At 33.5% G+C, this 25,170-nt stretch overlaps 1 long non-coding RNA gene across 1 annotated transcript in view; it reads left to right on the top strand.

Annotated features, from left to right (window-relative positions):
- LOC146995094 (uncharacterized) overlaps positions 1–22,739 on the top strand; it is a 64,297-nt gene extending 41,558 nt beyond the window's left edge. The window contains exons 2-4 of the long non-coding RNA XR_015043537.1: positions 4,333–4,493; positions 12,166–12,238; positions 21,090–22,739. This is a non-coding gene — a long non-coding RNA (uncharacterized LOC146995094). The remainder of the gene's footprint in view (positions 1–4,332; positions 4,494–12,165; positions 12,239–21,089) is intronic.
- The last annotated feature ends 2,431 nt before the right edge of the window (positions 22,740–25,170 follow it).

Here is a 25,170-nt window from a genome sequence, read left to right as displayed (position 1 = left end):
GCAGTGGCAAAGAAGTTTCTAATAATTAGAATTGAATTTATGGCTTTAACAAAGGCGTAGCTAGGGTTTCCAGCGCCCGGGGACAACTGAAGATTTTGCGCCCATTTCTGTGTGGCAGTAAAGCAAAACACTTCATTCTAAAATTTCGTACCATCAGTTTGGCGCCCCCTAGATGTTGCGCCCGGGAACAGATGTCCCCCTTTGCCCCACCTTAGCTACGCCACTGGGCTTTAAAGAATTCAGAACGAATTTTACTGATATGCGTGAGAAATAAATCTGAAAAATAAGAATAAGTTAGGAAAAAGGCCTCTGTTATAAACAGAATATTTTCCGTAATTGAATTACTAAGTGCAAAAAAATTTTGAAGGAAAATAACTTGAGAACATGGAAATAATAACATAAAATGAATCTATATTTTGTTTGGTATATTGGTAAGATTTAATATGAAAGGGTATCATGGATACTGAATTTTGATACACACTTCTTCTTATACACTTCTTCTTATAATTAAGTTGCAATTTCAATTACTACATAATAAATTAATTAAGATTGCCCTTATCATGTATAAAAGTGGGAATAATTATCTTTCTTTTGCGTTTAAGGAAAAATTAAAAACTATTTAAAAATCATAACCTTTTAGGACACAGCCTAAGTAAATAATTGAAATTTGGTAGCATGGTAGACAAAATTAAAATAGAGAGCAAGAACGAAAAGCACGAAAAAAATTGAAGAGCGTAGAAAAAGACAGTGCTTTAACATACAAGTATTTCGAGAAAAAAAGAGGAGGGGGAACCGTTGGAATACGATTCATACAATGATGTTCTTGTTTCTTCATTTCTTTCCCATCATATTCATCACTTAACTCAGCATCCATAATAACATTTTATATTATATCTTGTCAAAAGTCGCCAAACTAGGCGACCATTTGGCAATATTTTGGTCCGGTCTCTTAATTGTAATTGGTACTGTTACTGAATAGCTATAATTAATCTGTATATGTATTTAGAACCGGCACTTACATGTATTTTTAACTGCATATACCTTCCAGTAATGTTGAGAAATGGAAGATACTTGAGATTTCTCGGCGGACGAAGCAGAATTATATAAGGAGAGAGAGCATCGGTGAAGAACGAAGATTTGATTTTGACCCTTGTTCTAACTTTGTATGTAATTTTACCTTACTTTAACCCCCAAAATTTACTTAATAAAGATATTTGAGTTACTTCCAGAACACAAATTAAGTATTTTAGCTTGTGATCAACGTTAAGCACTTTTACTGGGTGTGTCGACGAACTAACAATAATGGAAAGCTCCTTCATTATATTATTGTTAATCATCCTGTTACTATTCATGCGTTTTCATTTTTCGCTTTCATTTTAGATTTGGAAGTCCAAAATATTTTAGCCGCAATTATTCTTCAAAAACCGACGTTCCCATATGTCAAGATGACAAGAACACTAAATTGTAATCAAATAACAAATTCTGCGCGTTAGCTGTATTAACATGGTTTATGGTATTATGCAACATGAAGTTCAAGAATTGAATATCATTCTGGCATCATTTTAAATGTCAGTTATTACATATTTATACATATCTCAGCTATGTAACCTCTGATCATAATTTTTTTCTGTCTGGCTGCTTACGCGGACAGCCACTTTAAATCCTTGTCAAAAAAATATATATGAAGATTTTTAATGAATTCAGCTAATGCAATTCCATAAATATATTTAATATTCTAATTAGATTATTATTTATGCATTTTTATTTAAATTAATCAGATTAAAAAGTTGAAATATATTCTTAAGAACTGCTTTTATTATTTTAAATCACTTAATTTATTACTCGATTACGAGACAGAATAAATCTGAAAACTAAATATTTACGCTTTACTGAAAGATAAACACTGGCGCGTGGAAAGTGCACATATAAAGTAAACGAATAACTTTAAATAAATATATTATTATTTAAATTTTCTTTAAATAATAACAATCAAAAATCGTCAAAAAAATAATCGTCAAAACAATCGCCAGATAAGTCTATATAATTTTTCCAAAGTTTCTTCAGGTCATCGAAGTGCTGTTTATAGGCGTTGTAAGTAACTGTTCGGAAAATTACGCGTAACATTTTATTTAATATCTTAGATGTTAACAAATTTATGTTCTTTCATGAAACAATCTATTGATAATAAGTCGGGAGAAAATGATGGGTAATTTATCACTGCAACTGAATGATTAGAAAGATATTGTTTTACAGGTAATGATGTATGAGATCTAATGTTATTGTGTAAAAGAAACCATTGTCCAGAATCAAAAATTTCTTCCTAACTCGCCTTATCATGATCCTTAATTGAAAAAAGCATTACATTGTAAAAACACTGATTAATGGATTGATTTTCAGGGCAAATTCGTCATGAATATGTCCTATGTAAAAAATAAAAATACAATTATCATCACCTTAAATTCACTTCAGGTTTATTATCAAGGTTTCTGTTCCCACATTTAAAGCGCCACTGCTGTACTTGTGTTCTTCATAACGATAAATTGCCACATACTATTAGAATTATCTCTAACGTTTTGGCAGCAGATTTACCTAATTATTAAAAAAATTAAATGTTATAATATTGTTCCATCTCGAAGTAAACATTTTGTGCAATATCGTTTTAGGAAATGAAAATGAATCTAGCGTTTTCATAAGCAAAGGACAAAACAACCAACTTAACCTGGCTTTTACAGGTGTTGAGATGCCAGTACTTCTAAACTTATATTCACATAAGTTTATTGTTTCACTTTTTTATTTAATTCGTTGGTCTTTTAATTTGCCCTGTTACCTTATGGGCTTATCTTATATTGTATTTCAGGCAATATAAGATCACATTGCTTTCAAATAGTCGAGTTTGTTGATAAAAATTAAAAAATAAATATCTTATATTTTCCTGAATGGCAGCAGTCTGACGGTCAGCCGATAAAAATGTTTTATTTCGAGCAGTGTCGCCACAGGTTGCTCTTAAATAGCTGAGTTTGTTAATCAAAAATTCATTAAATTCGAACAAAATATGAAATAAAATCTAAACAATTTAAATTCAAAATTATTTTTTCAAGGTGAACATGTTTAGGTGGAGAACTATGTGTATTCGAAACTCAGTGACTCTAGGTTCCGTCATTTTTCCACGAGAACCATACAGATTTTTCATTGTTTGATAACAGCTATTTAGCATTGACCCTGAACAGAAAAGCTGAAATAAAGCGATTTTTAAAAAACTTCATTTAGGAAAGCGTGGAGTGGGATATAACCGAAAAATAGATAAATAATAAGGGATGGGAAATTAACAAAATACAAAGAAAAAAATTCCCTATTTGCAAACGACGAAATTATTAACTGTCAGCTGAGAGCTCTAGAACCGCAGCAAACTGACACGGGAAAAGTGCAGAATCAACCACTGCTTTGCGCGTTTCTCAAAATTGCCAGCTTGAAAATAACAAGTCAAAGAATTGCACAAACTCGGTATCCGTGTACACATCAACCTATTTTCACCTGAAAAAAAAAAAACAGAGAACTGTACAGACTTGGCTTTGCACACTACCTTGACTTTGTCCATGTACACATCGGTACGCACCATATAAGTGGGTGATTCTGCACTTTAACCACTGACACTCTGAACAGTGGAATGTCGCAAAAGTGCACATTTCATGGCAACAGAATGTTTTTCCTTTCATATTTGTCTCTCACCAATATTTTTGCTTTTCTTTAGATTTGGTTGTTTTCTGGCTGAAAACTTTCTGTGGCTCGTAAAAAAGGGGCACTTAAGTCAGGCTTTCTTTAAATTAATAGTTAAAATCTGTTTTCTTTGAGGGGATACGAAATTTTTTTTGCTTGAAATATAATGTACTTTTTAAATAAATGTTTTGTTTGAGATTAAGCGCTTTTAATTCCTCCTTGTTAAATTGGCAGTTGCAAATAAATTTAAATAAAATTATAAATTTTGCTTAAATAATAACTTAGCATTTTAATCGTCTGAAATTTTTCCCATTGTATTCCATTTTAAAAATGCATGTTTATAATTTTTCTTAGATGGTTTTGCCTTTAATCGCAAAATTTTTTAAATAATTCAGAGTATTCAAGCGAATTATATTTACAAAGAAAATTTTTATTTTAAGTAGAAAGTCTTTGCGTGTGCTTTCCTGAGCAAATAATTGAAAATATTTTATTCCGTAAAATATTGGTACTTTTTTCTCTTTTAATTGCTACCTTGGTTAATTTGGGAACTATTAAAATAATATAATGAGTTGTTAAAGTAATTATTTTTACTAATTTTTTAATTTTACTAACCCGTAGAGGCTTCATTTTCACATCTCCGGAGGTCCTTGGCTCTCGAAGAATGGAATATTTTACACTGGTAGTATTTGGCGTACCAACTGGTGAAGAAGTCACAGTCCGTTTGCTGCGAAATAATGATACAGATATCTTGGCTGAAAGCAAAATTCATGTTATTCCCGGTAAGTATAAAAATAAAACTTATTTATGAAATATTTTGCAAATATCTTTTCTTTAGATAGACTTTTCGAATTGCTTGAAAGTATTCAAATATTGAATTCATTTGCAATATTCATGATTTTGTACTACGATCTCTTCACTGATATTTGAGATTGGATAGGTCAGTTTGTGTCTTCTTTTGTCAATGTTTGCTTTTAATGTGTTGTGTTTATTATTTAAACTGTCCCTCAGAAATAACATGCGCTTCGTATTTTCCCCTCCTTGATTTCAAAGGGTGAAATTAGCGAAAACGAAGGTAAAATATGTGAGTAAATATGGTATGTTCAAGCCAATAAATATCACAGACACAAAGTATTATGTAATGTATGTTAAATGTGGCAGCCATCATTACTGAGTACTACCGAAAAATCATAGCAATACGACATACGTATTGTTATGAATTTGAAATTCCTCTCGCTGCTAGTATTTATTTCTTTGAACCTTTCTGGCAACGCTGCTTTCGCGTCATTGAGATCGCCCGGCCAGCCATGAAGGGAGCTTGACTCTTCTGTTCTCGATACGACACTATGTAACTGTAATTGTTAATAATTATGTACATTAAAGTTTGTGTTGCGAACATTACAGCAGTCTACTCATTCGACGGATATGAAGAAGCGCGGATGTATAAAGACGTATAGCATTAGAAATGTAACAGAAACAGAAAATAAGAAACACGTAAAAGAAAGTTAGAAAGAGTAGTAATAAAAAGTTATTCTTTGAATATGAAAATGCGCGTAAGATCTATTTGCCTAAGGATGAATTTTAGTGCACAAAATTGCATGTCTTCGTGTGAGGCTTTTTAAAGACACATGACTAATATCCACATTACGCATGCAAGAAACTATGAAAACCAACCATGCAGCCTGTCAGTTAAAAGCCTGGCTCAAACTAACACTAGACAGCGGTATTCGCCATTCAGCCACTGATGGGTCATCCATAATAAAAGTATCACAGAATCTTTGTTTGGCTCTTCTTGGGCCGCCTTAATTGAAATAGACTCCTGTGACAGCATTCATTGGTGCATTTTTTTAAAAGATGGCGTCACGCAGGCTTCGAAGATAGGGCACACTCACAAGCTTTAATATTTCAGAAATAAAACGGCAGCTGTCCAAATAACCGAACATGTAGAAAAGAGGTGGCTAGAATGTATACCCGCGAGGTACGGAACCCGTATGACGATGACGAATGCAAGCTGGCAAAACTCTTTCTCATTGGTGACTGCATATGGCTATCGTGATCCCGGGTGTCCGTAATCTTGTCTCACCTGTCACCTATATGCTGTACCGATGGGCCCTGATTCGAATCCAGGAGAAGGCATCGTTATTTGTAAGTGTATCGTGTCTGTGATGGAAGAAAATACTCAAAGTACACGACAATTCGAAAGTTCTTTCGAGTGGTTGGTGGTAGGAGAAGAAAGGTGGGAGATCCTGGGAGTAACCCCAGAGATGTTTTCCCTTAAAACTGGGGTGGAACTGCACAGTTAATGCGGTGGGACTATACCTGGGCAACCTGTGGTGAAGTTCTGGTGTCCCACCTACTTGTACCCGTACCTGCCACTGCTGTGCCTGCTGTCGTCGTTCGTCACACCACTGTAGGCACGCTTGTCTTTATATCGGAAAACGGAAGATGTAGCAATGATCGCCTTGATGACAGTCCGTGATGGTGCAGACGCCCTTGCCGACACGTGTCTTTCTACATAAGAATTAAGTTTCTGACTCGAAGTCCGGGAGACGGCTATATTATCTCGCAAAGCAGGGAGGACAATATGTTAGTCATGCGTGAAAAGAAATATCATGTGGGCAGCGGTGTTTCAGAGCTTTGGGTGAGCTCGAGATTTTTAGTTTATTTTTGAGTAAATGCAGATACATGTGTTTTAATTTTGTGTTTTTATTGCTTTATACTGTGCATTGGATCTTTTAAAGTATTTTAATGATATTTTTAGCAGGTTTCGGTGAAAAAAATGAGTCTTAAATATAACGGTACGTTTATTCCCCCAAGGTTAATTATATTTTTCATTTGGGAAAAATCAAAATTAATTTGATTTAATTCTTTGGATTATTAATTTAATCTATTAATATTTTGTTGTTTGAATTTTTGCGTTTTGGAAAAACCAATGCTTCAATGATATACTTTTCGTTTTATTAAATTTAACTGGGAAATCTTCGTATTATTTATGGAAAGATTCAGGAAAGGAAACATTCTGCTGTGTCATTCTCCTTTCAAAGCTTGAAGTTCGAATCGAACATTCTAGAAAGAAATTTCATCGTCTCGGTTGCTAGGAGGTAAATTGGAGTACGTGACAAGAGTCAAGGCTTAATTGTTGTTTTACGAGTAAACAGGGTTGGCGAAAGAAGGAGTCCATTTTGGCTCCGAGTCATGACTCGTTGCGCTTGCTCAGATATGCTGTTTTGTGTAATTTGGCGAAAAGGTGGAAAATCAGTCCTTAAGGGGGCACGATGCTTGAAAATTATGGTGTCTGGAATTTTAAATGATTGGAGAGGAGCTTGGAACTGCGTACTTCACTTTTGGTTGAAACGACTTAGGGGTGAGTGCTTATTCTTTTGTGCTCTTTGCTTATTACTTGAGGCGACATGTGAATGTTTTACCTGTTTCTTCTATGAATTCCTATCAGAAGTCCGTTTCATCTTGAATGTTAATGGTGAAGTCGTACTCTTGTGTGTCGACAAGTATTTGCGTCGTCTATTTCACCCATTGCAAATTGGTTGCTAAAAATGATCATGTGAGAATCTTTTGAACAACTATGGCATGTGATACCTGACTTCGTGAGAAGAGGAAGCTGCTCCAGCACTCTGAAGGGGAGACTGACCCATCCGATAGCATCTTAGTCTGACGAACAAGAAAATTTCCCCGCCGTAACCTGAGTGAATTTGCCTGATTCAACCTGGACGCTGATGCCTTTATTTAACGTTTCTCTGACGTCTCGAGCACTGTCGTGGGATCTGAAATTGAGGCTTCATGAGGGCAAGTTTTCTTGCTTCGAACAACTAAACGATGAGCACTTCTTTTTTTCCCTCATGAATCCATGATAGAAGCTCTTCTGAGCACTAAAAACATGCCACGAGCGTTTAATTGAATACATATTTAAAAATAACCAACAGAAGAATGAATTCTGGACCGCAGAATTTGTTTGTTGCTGTATTTACCTGTGTCTTTTTCCATGCCTGATATTAATTGAAAATGTGATTTGGCTGAAAGCTCTTTATTTGTATTAAACCTGTTTTATTCAAATCTATCAAAAATGTGTAACCAAGAAAAAAAAATAAGAGTGTATTTTCTTAGAAAATTTTGATTCACTTCGTGGTCGATGAATGAACAAAAAAGTGTATAGTGTACCCCTATCTTAATATCCTATGTTAATAGTGTTCCTCTAAATAGAATTTTTTGTTAACAGAAATTGAATTATAAGTAGAAAAATAATTTAATAATAATTGGAAAATTTGAAATGAAGCAGTCATTGAATGATAATTGGAAAATAATAAAAAAATTAGAAAGTAATTATTAATTAAGAATAATAGCCATGAGCTTTAAATAATTACTGGTGAGATGGATAGGATTTTTATTTATTTATTTATTTATTTTTATTTGTAACACTTTAACGAATTTTTCATTAACAAATTCAAAGATTTCAAAGCGGGCAATGTCAAAACTGTACGAACAAAAAAACATTTTTATCTCCAGCGCGCGAGATTGTGTAACGGAAATTTTAAAAATATGCTGTTTTAAAATTATTTTACGATATTGCTATTGAATTGAATTTTATGGTTTAAGTGAGAAGAACGTGATATTTATAAATAAAGGTGACATACAAAACGTTAAAAAACACCCCTTTGAGCGTAATGTAAGCTGAAAAGTTTTCAGATTTATTTTATTCATTTATTTCTTTTTAATATTGCCTGCATATTCGGTGCCGGTTACATAGAATTTTATTTAATAAGGAATTTTAAAATGATGGCATATACTTGAATATAACTTTGTGCAATTTGATTGCAAATATAATTTTTTCGCTATACACTACACAAAATTATTCAACGGAAAAAAAAAAAAAAAAAAAAAAGTTCAATACGAAAATTAGCATAAATAAACAAGAAGTAATAGCTTATGGCAGTTTCATTGGAACTTAGTGTAAATTTATAAATACATGGCGTTGCAGTCAACAAATCAGAAGTTGTAGTACGTCGTATTTTATATGTATTTTAATTAAGAGAAATTTTGAGTTTTGGGTCGAAGAAACAGAAGTGATTTCAGGAACAAGTTTTTTCAAGCTTTTACCAGAAACGGAGAGGAAGCTGCATCACTGATAGGACTGCTAATGCAGAAAAATGTTGAAGCTCCTGAGAAATTCTGTCTGAAGGGAAAATTAATATAAGCAATAATTATGGCTCTTGAAAATTGAAATTTGTTGTTTCAATCTAGCAACTGGAGATTACTAAACTTTTCATATTTTTCTTTTAACATTCCTTTTTTTAACATATATGTGTTACCTTATCCTGAATTTTAACTACATGTTTGTTTTACCTATGCAATATAATGTTTACAAGGAATGCGATAAATGCCCAATGAATGTAGGTCCGATATTCTGTCTTTTAGAGCTTAGAGATAGGTTTATTTATATGTTCAGAAGACCATACTATTTAAAGAATTTCGAATGTAAAAGGCCTCCTTTAGGAATAAATAAATTTAGCTATCCTTTCGAAGAAGCTATTTTAATGGTATGTAGTAAATATGATGAATAATTTCCTTTTTTACTAGCTCTGAAATCGCGAGAATTCAGGCTCCAGTTACTGAAGCTGATGACTACACTCGTCAAAGTATATTCGTAGAAGCAGATCAGTTGACACCCAATTACTTAAGCTAATAGGATAACTGACACCCATTACTTAAGCAACTTAATAGGAACTCCATTATTTTAGATAACATCTGTTCAAATAACCCTCTACAAGTTCATTTTACGTAAAGATATTTAAAATAGCTCATTTTTGCACCTAGCCGTTATTTCGTTCATTTAAATTTTGCAGGCATGAAATGAAGTTTAGTTGACGTAAAAATGGTAGCTAGTCAAAAGTTAGATCTTGAAAACGGTTTCATGTCTCAGTATTTTTAAGTACAGTATAATTAGCATAGCAGATTTTATTACACCAAACACGTTTACTTAACCACATATATCTGCTGGAAAACAAGATCTAATCAGTGCTCTAAAATCAGTATGAAAGCTGCCTACTCGTGGAACTCTTAAGTCGTTTACACTTATGAACATTCACAGCGTAATTACTGCATCACAGTTCAAAATGGTACAAAAGAGTCGAAATTTTTAGGATATTGCTAAATACGTTTTATTCTTCCCACTTATTTGCCGAGCTTCTGTATAGAGCCTTTCTCAAAAGCACTGCAAATATTAATTTGATTTCCTTACTTCCGACCATAGTTGGATTTATATCTTGTGTTAGTTTTCAAAATTAATAACTTGCAGCGTTTATCTCCATTCCTGTCAATGGTTTATTATACGTGCAGAACTGCCGCTCGTGTTACAGTTTTGGATATGATTGCGAAACGTATGCACTTAAACTCAAGTGTAATCTCAAATGTTTTACAAAGTACTAGTTAACATCGGAAACGCAACACATATCCAACAAATGCTTAGCATTATATATCAAGAATTTAAAAATCAAGCTTAGATTTCTACTGTATTATTAGAATACACATTAGGAGGAACAAAATAAAGGGTGTTTATAAAGTCCCGGAACCATTTTGATGTTTAATAACTTATAATAAAGGTAGATTAAAATTAATAACATAAATGGTTAGATAGACTTAAAACGTTTCATGACCCTTGTCAATGAACTTCCACGTGTGCCCCCTTCGTCGCACGGAGAATATCAGGTCGATATTCAATCTCACGCCAGGGACCGGCAAGAATGTCGGCATCCACAGAGGCTATTTCGGTTGTAATTCTGGCTTTTAGATCATCAATGTTCGACACTCTCCTCCTGTAAACGTTGTCCTTTACAAATCCCCAAAGGAAAAAGTCCAGCGGCGTTATATCAGGTGATCTGGGTGGCCAAGGAATTGGACCGCCTCACCCAATCCATCTTCCTGTAAAATGGTCGTTCAAAGAACTACGAACGATGGTACCCCAATGAAGGTGGTGCACCATCTTGTTGCAAAAAGACATGTGGCTGAAGCTCTTCTAGTTGTAGAAATGCGAAGTTTTCGAACATGTCTAAGTATACGACTGATGGGACTGTCTTTTCTGTAAAAAAGAAAGGCCCAATGACTCGGTCGTGCATTAGTTCACACCACACATTAACCTTTAGGGAATCCCTTTGTGCCTCACGGTATTCATGGAGGTTTTCAGATCCCCATATGCGCAGATTAGGGCGATTAACAATGCCAGAAAGATGCCAAAAACAAAAGAGAGAAAAATGAAATTAATAAGCAGACGATATTTAGAAAAGTACAGATATTTAAACTGGGAAACGAAATTATCTGAAATTAAACACACGCGCAGACGATATTTACAAACGTAAAGATATTCAAACCTGAAAAGGAAATATATGTTATTCCATCAATAAATGCCATTCGTTTGTTTATATCTTCATTATTTTATGAGTTATTAAACATCAAAATGGGTCCGGGACTTTATAAAGACTCTGTATATTTATTACAATCTCGAATCAGATAGTTAGGAATATCTCATTAAACTACATTTCCTCTATATTCCTCGCCTAGCACCTTAGCGCTCAGTTCTAAAAATGAAAAAAATATATTCGCATTCTTTTCCCTTTCCTCTATTATTCATAGTTTTCTCTCTCAGAGCTACTTTATTAGTAAATTGTATTCCCTTGATTATTTTTACTTTTATCCTGTGTATTCAAATTGCATTTGAATTTCTTCTATTTTATTTTTCTTTCATATGTTAATTGAAACGTATATTGTACAGATTCTTCGTTAAGCTGTTCGGATGTGGCAGGTGGTCCCTCACTTCAGAAACTTCCCAAAATTCGATTTTACATTATTCCTATAGTTTCTATAGTTACTTTCTGTCTCCTTGTAGCCTTATGTATTGCTGATGCATTCGATTTTCGAAATTCAGTTCTTTGATTCGCTCCCCTTTTTCTTTGTTCTTCCAAGGTCCCTTTCAGGATCTGCTGTCAAGACTCAAAAATGTGAAATGTTCCTGGGCCTTTAGAAGGTAGCTCGACGTGCCATCAGATAGCGGCTCAATTTACGTCAGATTCTGTAATTTCAATATTACTTCTTATTCTTATTGGAATGTTAAATGTGTTAAAGAAATAATACTCTGATATTTACCAGTAGTTTATACATGTCTAATTTTCATTTGTTATATTCTTACTGTAATCACGTTCTTCAGAAATTGAAATTATTTTCATAATTTTATCCTTTCGATTTTTAGACAATAAAATTTGTTAAAAAAAAGAAGGGAAATACTCGAGAAAATATGATATTCCTTGTTGTCTTTCCCTTCATTACGAGAAGACATAACTTAAAAACTGATAGTTTATACCTTTTTAAACATTAATGAATGAACTGCCTAATAATAAAAACAAACTTTATTGCTAAGCATTATCAGTGAATTTTTTTAATTATTTCTTTTAGAATGGAGACATTTGGATAGAAGAACCTAATGGCACTACAATATCCGAGTGGAAAGACCTCACATTTAACACAAGTAAGGCAACATTTTAACCCAGCATCCGAAATATTCCAACCGATATTCGTAGTAATATTGCATTTTTATGTAATATATTATACAATGTTTCGACACTTGATCCCAGTCGTGTACATTTTTATTACAGTTTTTTATTACAGGATGATACAGGAATAGAAAAGTTCTATAAATATCAAATCTGATAATATTTACCGGCTTACGTTAAGCAAATATTTCAATTAATGAAATATTCATTTTGCTTTTGTATGGAAAATGTTTAAACGCAGGATTTCTTAAACGCACCAAATTCGTGGACAGATACAATAATCTAGAGAAATATTAACTATGATTATTTCTGCGAATTTTGCGCGTTTAGATGTACAAAAGCTTCAAAACATAATGCATGTTTCACTAATGCCTTTCGTCTGCCTACGAGGACTATATAAAATATTAGACTGCATATTTAGGGAACCCTCTTGGAACCCAACTGCTATCTATAGATTCTAGATATCTTTTTTAAACTTCCTAACAGAGAAACGTCTCGCATCAGTATTTAAACAGAGCCTGCATCGCTTTAAAAATAAATTATTTTTTTAATGAGAATATAATGCTAAAATTTCATAAATTTCATATCATAAATATATTCCTGCTCAAAAAAAGCAACAAAGACGAAACATGAAATAAAACAAAAACTATTAAATGGATATGCGTCAAACTGATCAAAGTGGTGGGTATGTCATTAATAGACCACAAAGCAAACAATAAAGAAAAGGCATACAAAACACATGTATAGCAACCATCCCATCGCGAAAGACAAAAATTGGTCGGAAGAATGTGCAGTGGAAACATCACGCAAATAACGGATATGATACCCTTTTAGCTGAAGTGCATGCTTGACAACGGCAAGACAAGCTGACAGTAACCCCGTTCCTGTAGTAATGCATGTCAGAGTTCGTGGAGGACGCCTGGCAACATACTGCGACCCACAAGTATGGGACATGTCGTTCCAACCTGTCTCATGAATGCTGTCTGGGATTCAGGTCCGCTGATCTAGCAGGCCATGGCAGATGTGGAATGTTTTTCCTCTGCAGATAACTCCGCACCACTCGAGCTCTATGCGGATGGGGGGGGGGACATGATCATCCATAAATATCGCGTTGGTATCCATTGCAATAATAAAAGGACGCAAAATTGGATGTAGAATTCCATCGCGATATCAGACGGCTGTGACGAGATTACCAGAAATCACCTAGAAGTCGGTGCGGCCATTCGTTAGTATCCCAGCCCATACAAGTAAGCCTCTTCCTCTGTAACGGTCTCTTATCACGATGTTTGACGCCCGACATCGTGTCCCTGGCTCTCGCCATATCCAGGGAGTTGTTCTGGATGTTAAACGGAGACTCATCCATAAAGAGTACGTGGTCCCACCGCGCTGGTGTCCAAATGCGATGTTCGTGGGCCTAATTCAACCACACTTTGACATTCGATGGGACAAAGGACACGAACCACAGGCCTTCGGGCATATAGTCCATCTTCATGCAGTCGACGCAACACAGTTTGGAGGAGTATGGACCGTCTTGCAGCAGACTGGTATGACGCCAACTGTCATGGTCTTAATGGTCTACGGTGTCTTATGCATATAAACAGGAAGTGGTCGTCTGCTGTTGTAAGTAATCCTTCGATGTCCACACTCATGTCTTCTACAGAGGCTTTGATACGGACAGCCCTCCAAAGTCGAGTTTTATGCTAATTTTTTTTTGCCTATTTGCATTTCGCGATGCAACCTCTATCTCATATATAAATTGTACGTTTTCATTCTCCTTTTTACATGCGTACCCTTTCTTTTAGCGTTTGTTGCTTATGTCTTGAGCACTAATTCCGTATAATTGTAATATTATAATTATAATATTAATTTTAGAATTTTAATATTAGATACTGTAATATTAGAATTTTAACTAAATAAGCCAGGGCAAAGAAATGATACAAAATGGTAAGATTATTGGCAGATTCTAAATTAAGAGAAAAAGGAGGATCCGCAGCATAGGCTGACCTAAAATGATTAATTAATAATGAAAATAAATATAATGGGCGAAATAACTACAGCATTTTAATAAATTTTTGCTGTTTAATTTAATATAGATTCATAACATATAATAAATAAAGCAAGAAAATTCTGATTGTAGCCTATATGTATGAGATGGAATAATTATATTGCTTAGAATTCGTTATTTACGACTAAAACTGATGGAATTTTGCGTAGAAATTACAAGATAATTCGAATTAAATTTCAACACGATAGAAGACAGCTTAGAAGATAACATCAAAAACGTTGCAGGCACGCATGAATGAAATAATATGAAATAAAAGAAAAGCACGTTTGCTTAATTTTCACTATATTGCCTTTTATTCTGTAACTAAATGAAAGAGACTCAGCAGCCGAAGAAAGCTGTAGAGTGAAAATTATTTAAAGTTCATTCGTTTTCGTTAACCAGCACGCCGACGGTTATATTCTTGGGTTCTTAGATATATGGTACGTCATTCTTTATCTACGATTCAAATTTTGCATATTAACCCTTTGCGGCATGGTGGGTCAATATATGACCCACCTAATTAATATTTATTTTCTCAGTTAGCAATTTCCGCTAGAAATTTTCTAATCTTTTAAAAATAATCTATTTTAGTTATTGTTTTTCTCAGTAGATGTCACTATTATACCAGGGCTTAAGTTTATAAGCAAAAAATATTCAAAATAGGATCACAAAAGTGATATCCATGTATCTCGCATTTTTCAATATTTTAAAAATTTTGGTATGCAATTTATGATATGTATGATTCTTTTTAATATTCAAAGGTATTTTATTTTCAAAAATCTTAATTGGATTCAATATTTTATAACATTAATTTTGCAATTGAAATAAGTGGGTTAAAATTTGTGCCACCACACACTTGAATTTCCGCTCAATAGATGGCAGCACTCCCGATTTTTTTCTTTTCTTTTTTTGCATCTACTTTTTTCGTGATTGCGCGTGCTTTTACATCCGTTGTATGCTCTGATGTGCTAAAATGTCTAGAAAAAAATTAACAACTCAGGAAGCTTTGGATCTTTTTGCTGAATTGCCATCCGATTGCGACTCAAATGCTTCAGATGTCAGTTCTAATTCAGATGAAATTGAAATCCAGGAGAGAATAACTGAGGTTGAAGTTATTGTTGAAGAAGAAAGGGAAGTAGTTATAATTTGTTTCGCTTTTTAAAGACACAGACCCATCTATGCATGTGGCTGCCATCTATGCATGTGGCACTGTAAATATGAATCGGAAGTATCTACCCAGAAATTTATGTCAAGAGAATATATAGACTTTTCAGTTAGCGATGATTCAATTTATTGCATAAAATGGAAGGATAAAAGATCCGTTTCTATCCTGTCTTGCTTGGAAAAGGCAACTGAAATGAAAGAAATTATTAGAAAAGAACGAGATGGAAAGACAAAAAGAGTACTGTTCCCAAACAGCATTATTTCATACAATAAGAATATGGGATGTGTCGGCTGATTGATCAACTGAAAGGACTGTATGAAATATACCGCAAAAGCAAGAAATGGTGGCACATGATTTTTTTTAACTTTTTAAACGCATTTATTCTATTTAAGTTTGTTCGCGAACCCGATCATGATGTAAACACAATGAAAGATTTTCTTCTCTCAGTTATAGAAAGTCTAATGGCACTTGCAGGCAAGAAAGAGCTGAAAAGAAAACTGAAATCCCCAGTTCAAATAAAAACTAAAAACCCGTTCGTACAACCAGAAAAGAGACTAAAAAATGTAAGTCACACGCCAAAGAGAACGAGCAGGAGAAGATGTGCATATTGCAGCACATCGAAAAAAGAACGACGAACATTTTGGATGTGTGAAACATGTGAAGTGCCCGTATGCCTGTAATAATGTTGAAACAACATGTTTTTCAAAGTTTCATGAAAAATGACTTTTTTTTTCAATTTTAATCATATATAAATGTTTTTGAATCAAGTGCCAATTTTAATATTTTATTTAGTATCATATGTACGTGTATCAAATTTTAATCTTAAAATAATATTCAAGAAAATATTTTCTTTTGTTCCTAAAATTTAAAAATATTAAATATATATATGCAAAATGTGCATATGCAAAATTTTACAAGTCATGCATATATGCAATAAGTACAAAATGCATTTTAGTGTGTTTATTATGAATATTTTAGAATGCACGCTTTATTTTGTTTATTCATTCCACATTTGATTTTTTTCCCTGTTGTACACCAATATGCTATAAGACATGTGCTAGTTGCATGGTGGGACAAACGGTATCCCACCTTCACCCGTAAAAAATAAAAGCGCAGAATTTTTTTCAATCCTTAAATGCACTTAAGTAAGTCCATCTGACTTATTCTAAGGCATTTTTTAAAGATTAAAATATATTTTAAATATGCGTGTCGCAAAGGGTTAATGGACTATGAGAATTTTTGTCAGCAGTATGCTCCCAACATACATCTTTCAAAATTTTCGAGCCGTTACCAAATCCATCAAATATAGCGAAATTACAATTTTTCCTGAGGCGTAGTATCTTGTTTTAAAAGAGAAAAAATTGGTTTTACATTTAAATTTCTTATTGCCCTATGTTAGAAGACGTTATATGTGTGTAATATTTAAATGGTAACATTGTTTATTTTATTCTAGTTTCCATTTTAGATTTTATTATTCTTAGCTGAGGAACTTACAGCAATAAAAGCTGGAAAGCTCTCACAGTAAATTAGAGTTAATTAGATTTTATTGTGCTTAATTATTATGCTTATGCGTGTTATGATTTTCACTCTACTCTGTTTGGGAGTTTTCATGCACTTTAATGCGAGTTTGTTAAAAACAGCAGCATGTCTGAACATTTTTCTCATCGTAAGTGAAAAATCACATAAGTACTGTTGTAAATATAAAAGAAAATTTATAAAAACCTGAAATGCAAGGAACAATTCGAAAACCGGACTGTTTTAATTGTTAGAGAAGTTAAGCATATTAAGTATATACTATTAGTATGAAACATGATTTATAAAGAAAAACTAGATTCAAAACTAGAATTTCGCCATTTGCCATAACCCTAACAACTAAAGTTTGAAAACTATTGAAAGTTTCTTTTTAATATTTGGCAAAAGTATTAGTTAACTGCCATATACGCATTGAATATCCAAAAGCTAAAGCGCTTGAAAACAATATTTTGATTTTGGGCTTTCAATTACGAAAAAAGGAGATATTTATTATATATATTTTCGACATTTCCCCCTGTTTAGTGCTTTTCCTAGAATCATATATTCGTCATTTTTTATTTTGCCAGAATAATGCCTTTTCTGATTACAAATGGGTAGATTGGTGTAAAGAGCTGCGAAATTGAGGAAAAGTAAATAAGGATTGTTTTTCAATTATTATCATTATCAGAATTTGTAAAAGCATTTAAAATTTATATTAAAAACTTTAGAAAATACACTGTTACTTAAAATGGGTAAAGTAATTAACAAACAGAAAAAAAAGAAAACTTTTTTAAAAATTAACTAAATATTACCGCCTGTCACCGTATTCTCATCCACAGACAGTGTATGTACAAAATTTGATTTCGACAGCTTAACAGGAGTGGTTTAAAAATTGATGGTAACGTTTTGGTCATAGTGACAAATATTATAAATGAGTTAAAGGAAAGCACATAAATGTAAAGTTCTATCTATCCAAGTTACCTGAATAGCTACCAGTAATGGCTGCTTACGTTTCTTTGGTTATGCCTTTCTCCTGCTGTTGTAGTTTTTAGTTGCATTGAATTTTAGAATGAAGAGAATTTTAGCATTTTATCAATTATTCTAAGAACGGATGGAAAAGATTTGATCCAATATAAAATATATGAAATGTAATTTCTCATACATTATTTGTTTTGTGCAGCCGGGGCAACAGGAATGAGACAAATTTTGGAATATAAAGTGGTAGGTTTATTTTAGCATCCATCTCACAAGCGTTCCTTATCGTACCTTGAGCAGAAGCCCTATTTATACATATGTGTTCGTCACGAGGCTCATCCAATCAGCGATATTAATTGAAATCACGAGGTGACGCTATCTTCTCATCAGGAGTGTTCTTAGGGACTTTATGTAATATGACAGATTTATGAGTTTGGCGATTTGGCGGGCACCAACAGGTTAATATATTTTATACTAAAGAAAGGATTTCGCCAAAATTTAGGAGCAGGGATGCAATTTAGGTAGAGAATCGCCAACACATTATTAAGCAATATTATTAGAATTTAATTTAATCAATTGATTTAAAAATATCATTACATATATACCATATGACAGTCTTAGTACACAATTTTGATTGTGTATAAGACTCCTCGGCACCGGAAGGCCTAAAATAGAAGTTTCACGATTGAACAAAAACGGCTATAAGGAGGTATGGTCTCCTCCAACATAATATGACTTCATACTGTAATCTTCTCACAATGTGAGTTCATGTTTTTCCATCTCGCTGCATTAACGTGAGATTAAATCCGTTATTTATTTCGGTAATACATACATTAGTTATTGTTGAACTGTGCCCATAGTAATCTTTGCCTTCAAGCCAAAAAGAAGCAATGAAAGTTTCTGCTTAAATTATGTTAAAAAAAAGATTGAAGAGATAAAATTATGATTCATTTATCTTTTCTCAGAAAAACCAAATTCCGATTTGTTCCGTTCTCCTAAGAGGCATAGAGAAAGTTGGTTGAATAAAGGCAGTTGATGAGTTCCCGTGGCAGGCAGTCGATTCCTTTCCTTCAACAAAGCAGTTTTCAGGTCCTTAAAGATAGAGAAAGCGAGCATTCTAGGCATGTTCTATAGGGTTTAAGTTTGCAAATCTGTCTAGCCAATCCATCCATTTAATATCCTCACTTTCGAGAGAATAACCCATCATATTAGCCCTATGTAGATCAGCGTTCTTGCCCATAAAAATGAAATGAGGCAAATTCATCCTTGAAAAGATAAACATAGTACTTAAGCTCTCATCTGCTTGTAAGAAAAGCTGATGTTTAAGTCTCATCTACTTTTGCGTACAAGATAGCACATTCAGCGTGATGCAGAAAACATTTCTTTTGGTTCAAGAATTAATCAAGAGCCATTCGTTTCAAGGATGGATCCTAATTCAGCAAATCCCTATTCTCGAATAGCTGTTATCTTGATAGAATTGGAGCGTCTGTTCCTCTGTTCTAATATCCGAGAGCAAGGAAGCAATGTAACAACAGAGGTTTGATGAACTGAGCAGACGTCATTTTACGCAGCCGCATATGCCTTTGACAAAAGTTCTATGACTGCGTGGAAGTACGGAGGAGAGACCTTTAGGACCTGTTTCATTTATTTAAGAAAAAGTGCAGTAAAAGTGAACAAAAGAGCAAATTAATGGAGTAGAGGCTGTTAAAGGCCATTTTGGAAAATGATACATGAAAAACATGCCGTACCTTCGTCTGAACTCGAACTTCCGATTGGTAACTAGACTTGCTTCCCAGTTATGCCACGAAGACATGCAGGATTGAAGGAATAAAACCTTATAATAGGGACCTGTTAGCCTCTTTTGGTCGATCTTGAACCCTTCTTTACCAGATTTTCCTGCGTCAATGCCGTTTGCACAGTATCAGGCCTCTTTTTTTTCGGGGGGGGGGTTGATTTGCAATCTCTAATTTAGACCTTTTTGCACCGAATGCACATGTTTAGCATGACTATTGTATGATTGGTGTATACATCTTTGTGTTGCATCAGTCTATATCCGTAAGAAATTTCACTAAATTCTGTTCATAAGTTCTAAAGATAATCAATCAAATATGAAAATTCTCTTAATTTTCAACATCAGTGAAGATCCATAAGTAGGCATGAGAGCTACATTTGAATATGTTCTTCAGTCAGCTAAACCTCAGTCTTTTACACATCGTTCAATCCATGGTCCTTGGCCGCGTTTGATCATCTTGTATGACTGACGATTCGTCGTCTGCGTGACAAGTCTAAGGGGCGGTGCATTTGAACTTCTTTCATTTAACCATTCCTTGTTTATCATAAATATATAATTAAACGCACATAAATAATGTAATTACAGATCAAACTTTATTATTTTTTAAAGAACACACACACAAGAAAAGCGGGAGCCTATATTTAAAGCCCAAACAATAGTGCTAATATTTTAAAACTCTTTTAAAGGGTAACTTTAGTAATTAAAAATGAGACATTCTGCTTAATATATTACTGTTCATCACATGCAATATACCTTAAATAAGTAAAGCCGTTAAGTGGATATTTTATATCTGATAATATGTAAAATTAATTTATAAATTCTAATACTTTTATTACTAATGGAGAAAATAAATTTAATTGTTTTTTTTTAATTTTTTTTTTTTTATTTTCCCTATTTACTTTTTTTCAACTGAAAGTATGAAGAGATTCTATAATGAGATACAAAAATGTTCTCATTTTAGTAAATTGATTTAACTAGCATTAATTTTATTCTCAAGCATTAGAATCTTAAAATCTAATCTTTAAAAAAATGTCATTAATAGCTTATGCTGTAAACCATGATGTGAGTTTTTATAATTTAACTCTTCCTTATTTATTTTGGTGTTTGTTTTATATTCTTATCATCTATCAACAGCAACTCTTCCAGATCAAGGTTGTTGCTATATTATGCTATACTGACCTCTACAGAACACAACTATATTTGTTAAATTATTTTCTTGATGCACGTTGAAACAATGACTGATTAAATTTTAAGATTCATGTAATACAGTGAAACAGTACAAAATATTTAACGTTCAGGATAGAAGTTTTAACATTTGGTATTGTACTCTATTTACAGGTATGATGCAAATGGAGTTTCCTCTATTTGAAGGAGCTACATTGGGAAACTGGAGCATAAAGTCATTAATCAATAATGTGACCATTGTGAAGAGTTTTAAAGTAGAAAAATATGGTATAATTTAAACTAATAGTTTATTTCATTAAAGGTTTCATTTATATACGTAATTAAATAATATGTGTAGTTCTTATCTCTTTATATAAAAGCTTTAATTTAATATCATAGATTTGAATTAAAAAATAATCTTCATATGTTAAAACGTGCTTAAAGTTTATTACTTTTAAACACAGGAGAATATTATAATATAAAATTAAATAAAACGTTCTAAAGTAACGGTTAGAATGCCTAAAACATTTGGTGACGTTTTCAGCTTTATTAGTATTTATCTGCTGGAAGATTTAAATTATATAGCGACATTTTCTGTTTCATCTAACTAAAACCCGGGTCATTCTGTGGTCATTTCAACGCAATTATTTTTATTCAACTTTATTGTAAAGGATACTTTTATATAAATATGTGTATTACAACTCTCCGAGGACTGGAGATTTCTTATCTCGAGCAAATCCTAGATTTTCAGCAACTACCGAGGAACCACAAGGCTAGTACTCTTCTTTCCTGTTTTCCGCCATACAGCAGTTTAAACAATTTCACATTTCTGTAATAAATCTCTTTCTTTCTAGCCTTTCATTTGTAATTTGCTATATTATTCAGTTTCTGAGTTTGTCTTATTGTTCAACGGTGTAAACACTTTCAACATGGCTTTTGTAACGCTCCGTACGTACACCTTGCTAAAGCGACAAGACTTACCATCACTTTCCCGATATACAAATACAAATTTATAAACTTCATTTGCTTGACGGTTGGAGACATCTTTTTCCTACGATGTAGTGGCATGGACTATGCTGCACAATATCAAGTAGATCTAAGGCTGTAAGTGGTACTTACAGCAGAGTTAAATCCACAGAGGCAACACTAATACATCGATAAATTTATAGCCTGTCTTTTCAACACGGATGCCTCTATTTTAAGCTTCTCATGCAGCACAAAATGAGTTTTTAAAATTTTCTGAAAATTGCAACAAGCGATGAAACTCACATATTGCTTTAGCGTCACCACGGAAGCCTACATCAACCATCCCATCATTTAAGTAATCACACAAAGGCATGAATGGTAACTTGAAGTACAGCGGACACATCATGGGTAATGTAGTCCTTAATCATGGGTAATATGGGTACAGTCCAATTGCACTAACAATTCAAATCTCACATACGGCAGGGCCCCACAAGGAAGCGCTGAGTAGCGTGGAAAACGTTTTGCAATTGGTACTTTTAACATTTAGAAAACATTAGAACAGTTTGTGCCTTTCGCACTCACAGTTATTTAGAACAGTTGACACCTTTCGCACTTCCGAAATTTTACACTTACAAATCTCTGATAATTCATGTTTAACTTGAATAAAATACTTATGTGTTACAAAACATTTGTGTGTAATGTCCATTATTTAATACTTCGTTAATGCAAGGATTGTTAATGTAAAAATTGTTTTTATGTAAAATTTCTTAGTTCAAAGTTATTTTTTGTTAGTAAAATTCTTTGTTATTATGTATTTTGGTGCCTTTATTTAAAGCTTATTTTTGTAGAAATTCTTTTGTTAAAATAAAATTTATGCAGTGTTCGTTTATAAAGTTCTTCTGTGCAAGATATGAGTTTCTTATTACGTCACGCATAGTTTAATATTACAGAACCATTAGACTATTGGCGTTTCCTGTGAATACATGATATGGCTGTTTGTTTAGTTTGGTGTACATTTTTTCTCTTCTCTTCTTGAGAGGTAGCTGATAATAGGCTCAATTTTTCTTAATTATTTGTTTTTCATTGCATAGTTGATTACATTCATAGATATTTGTTTGCAGAAGCTTTATGGCATATATATGCTTGCCAGCGAGAAACTAATAAGGTCAAACCTTCCTATTGCTACAGTGCGTTTTATTCCAAAATTCGCCGCTTCTACCCATTTCTCTGCCATCTTATTTCTAGAATGTGCAACTGCAACATGAACACTACCTACAACTAAAATTGTACTAATATAATTTAAGCAACAGTAATATACAATTTTAGTTAACGCAAAATGAAACTCCAGTTTTACATCTGGCGATAATATAAATTCTGTGGTTTGCAGTAACTTAAACTTACTACTAAATGGCTACCAAAGGCAGACGCTCTTTGAACACTTCTTTAGGTATGGCTCTTAAATACTGTTTAATCCTTAACGCAATGTGTAACTCTACTATGAAATAAAAGCAGAACATTATGAGACAAACCTAGTAACTTTTACTGGACACAAAATCATAAATCTAAAATTAGTCTTCTAGTACAAAATTCGCAACATAGGAGACGTGCATTGAAGCTAGGATTGCGATCTGTAGTAACAAGAACCTGTATCTCACAATTTTAGCATCTAAGGGGGGATTTGATGCAACTTAACTTCTTAAATACTGCACGAGGCATATCCAGTGGTTCTCGGCATCTCTTTCACAACTACTGCAGGCGATTTCAGCCGATAAAAGTGCGGAAACACTATGACTAGAATCATCTGTTGTTGTTACCAGTCTCACTTCTCTGAAAGACGTCCACGCAAGACCGTGACATTCACCGTGGTAACGAGTCAAGTGCGCCTGTCATTGGCAAGAGACTTGAGTACCATATAGGTGATAGCCCGACTTTGCCTCAGTTCAGCCCCCAGTTTTGAGAGAGAGCCCGGGAGGAAACGGTCTCAAGGGTCCCCCACCCTTCTTTCCCTATCACAACCTCTCGAGAGAGGACTTTCGGCTCGCCGCATATTTAGATTACCGCCAAGCCGCACAGACACTCCATATTTACAAACATCCATGCCTTCTCCGGGATTCGAGCCCAGGCCCTTCGGTACGGGAGTCAGCGTCTCTAACCACTATCCCGCATAGGCGGAGCAGAATAATCTTTAATATTGATAGGTAGATCTAAGTAATCAAATTTTTTATTGTTCATATTTGTTTTTAATGACTAGATTCTGTATTTACTCACGTATTCAACCCATTTCCTACTACTTTTAGTTTGAATATGGGCAGGGGCAAAATACGTGGTTTACTATTCCTAAAGCGACAACTTAAATGATAAACTTAGCGCCTTAAAAAGACACATTAATATTTTATATTATGTTTTGCAAAGAACATTTAAATTTCAATTATAATCTTGCAATTTCCATAAAAAAATTTCTTACTTTTGCATTTATTTTATATTGTTACTACAAATCAGAATTTTCTAAGCCATATGTTGAAAAACACTAGGAAGAAAAATGGGAAATAAGTACGGTAATTCGAATATTTGTGTTCAACAGAACTGTCATCACTATGAAAATTTTAATGACGGTATTGTCAGTATATGGTCACTATTTCACAGTGTACTATAAGGATTTGGAGAATGTAAATATGTATATTTGTGACTAAAGATAGATAGGAAACTTTTAACATCCCTCTAATCTGAAGATATGTGTGGTTACTATTACAAATATAGGCGTAATTAAAGGCAAGAAGTCAAAGTTTTTTAAAACACTTTAAGCAGTAGTTGACCATTTCTTTCAAGTTTTTGAAATAAATAATAACAAATTTAAAGTTAGCATTAACAAAGATGAAATATTTTTTATATTAATACATAACAGTGTCAGGAGCTTTCTGAATGTTTTAATCTGTACGATTTCCCATGATTTAATACACTGCCGGCTATTAAAAATCCAAAACCAGGAAGAAATGATCCGACGGACGTCAAAGTGACATGAAGGAAGAAGAGGTTCGGATATACAAAAGATTAGAATTTCTACCCATTTAGACGACTCAGGAGGGAGAAATGACATCTAAAGATCTGCATAAAAGAAACGTTGTGTAGGGGATTTCTCATTCGGAAAGCGCTTTGTAAGATCTAAGTTTCTAAGTTTGCTCAGAATATCCTGTTATGTCTCGAATAATAAGAAGAAATGCTTACCAGCAAGTTGCGGAATGCGATACAGGCAGGATCGTTGCCTATCGAGAGTGTGGATTGTCGTTCCGTC

Source organism: Stegodyphus dumicola, chromosome 10 (assembly GCF_044657685.1).
Source record: "Stegodyphus dumicola isolate Sdum_Otavi_A_Nest chromosome 10, ASM4465768v1".
In the NCBI taxonomy this organism is placed as follows: domain Eukaryota; kingdom Metazoa; phylum Arthropoda; class Arachnida; order Araneae; family Eresidae; genus Stegodyphus; species Stegodyphus dumicola.
Note: the sequence above shows the minus strand (reverse complement) of the source record. Positions and strands in the feature narration are given on the sequence as shown.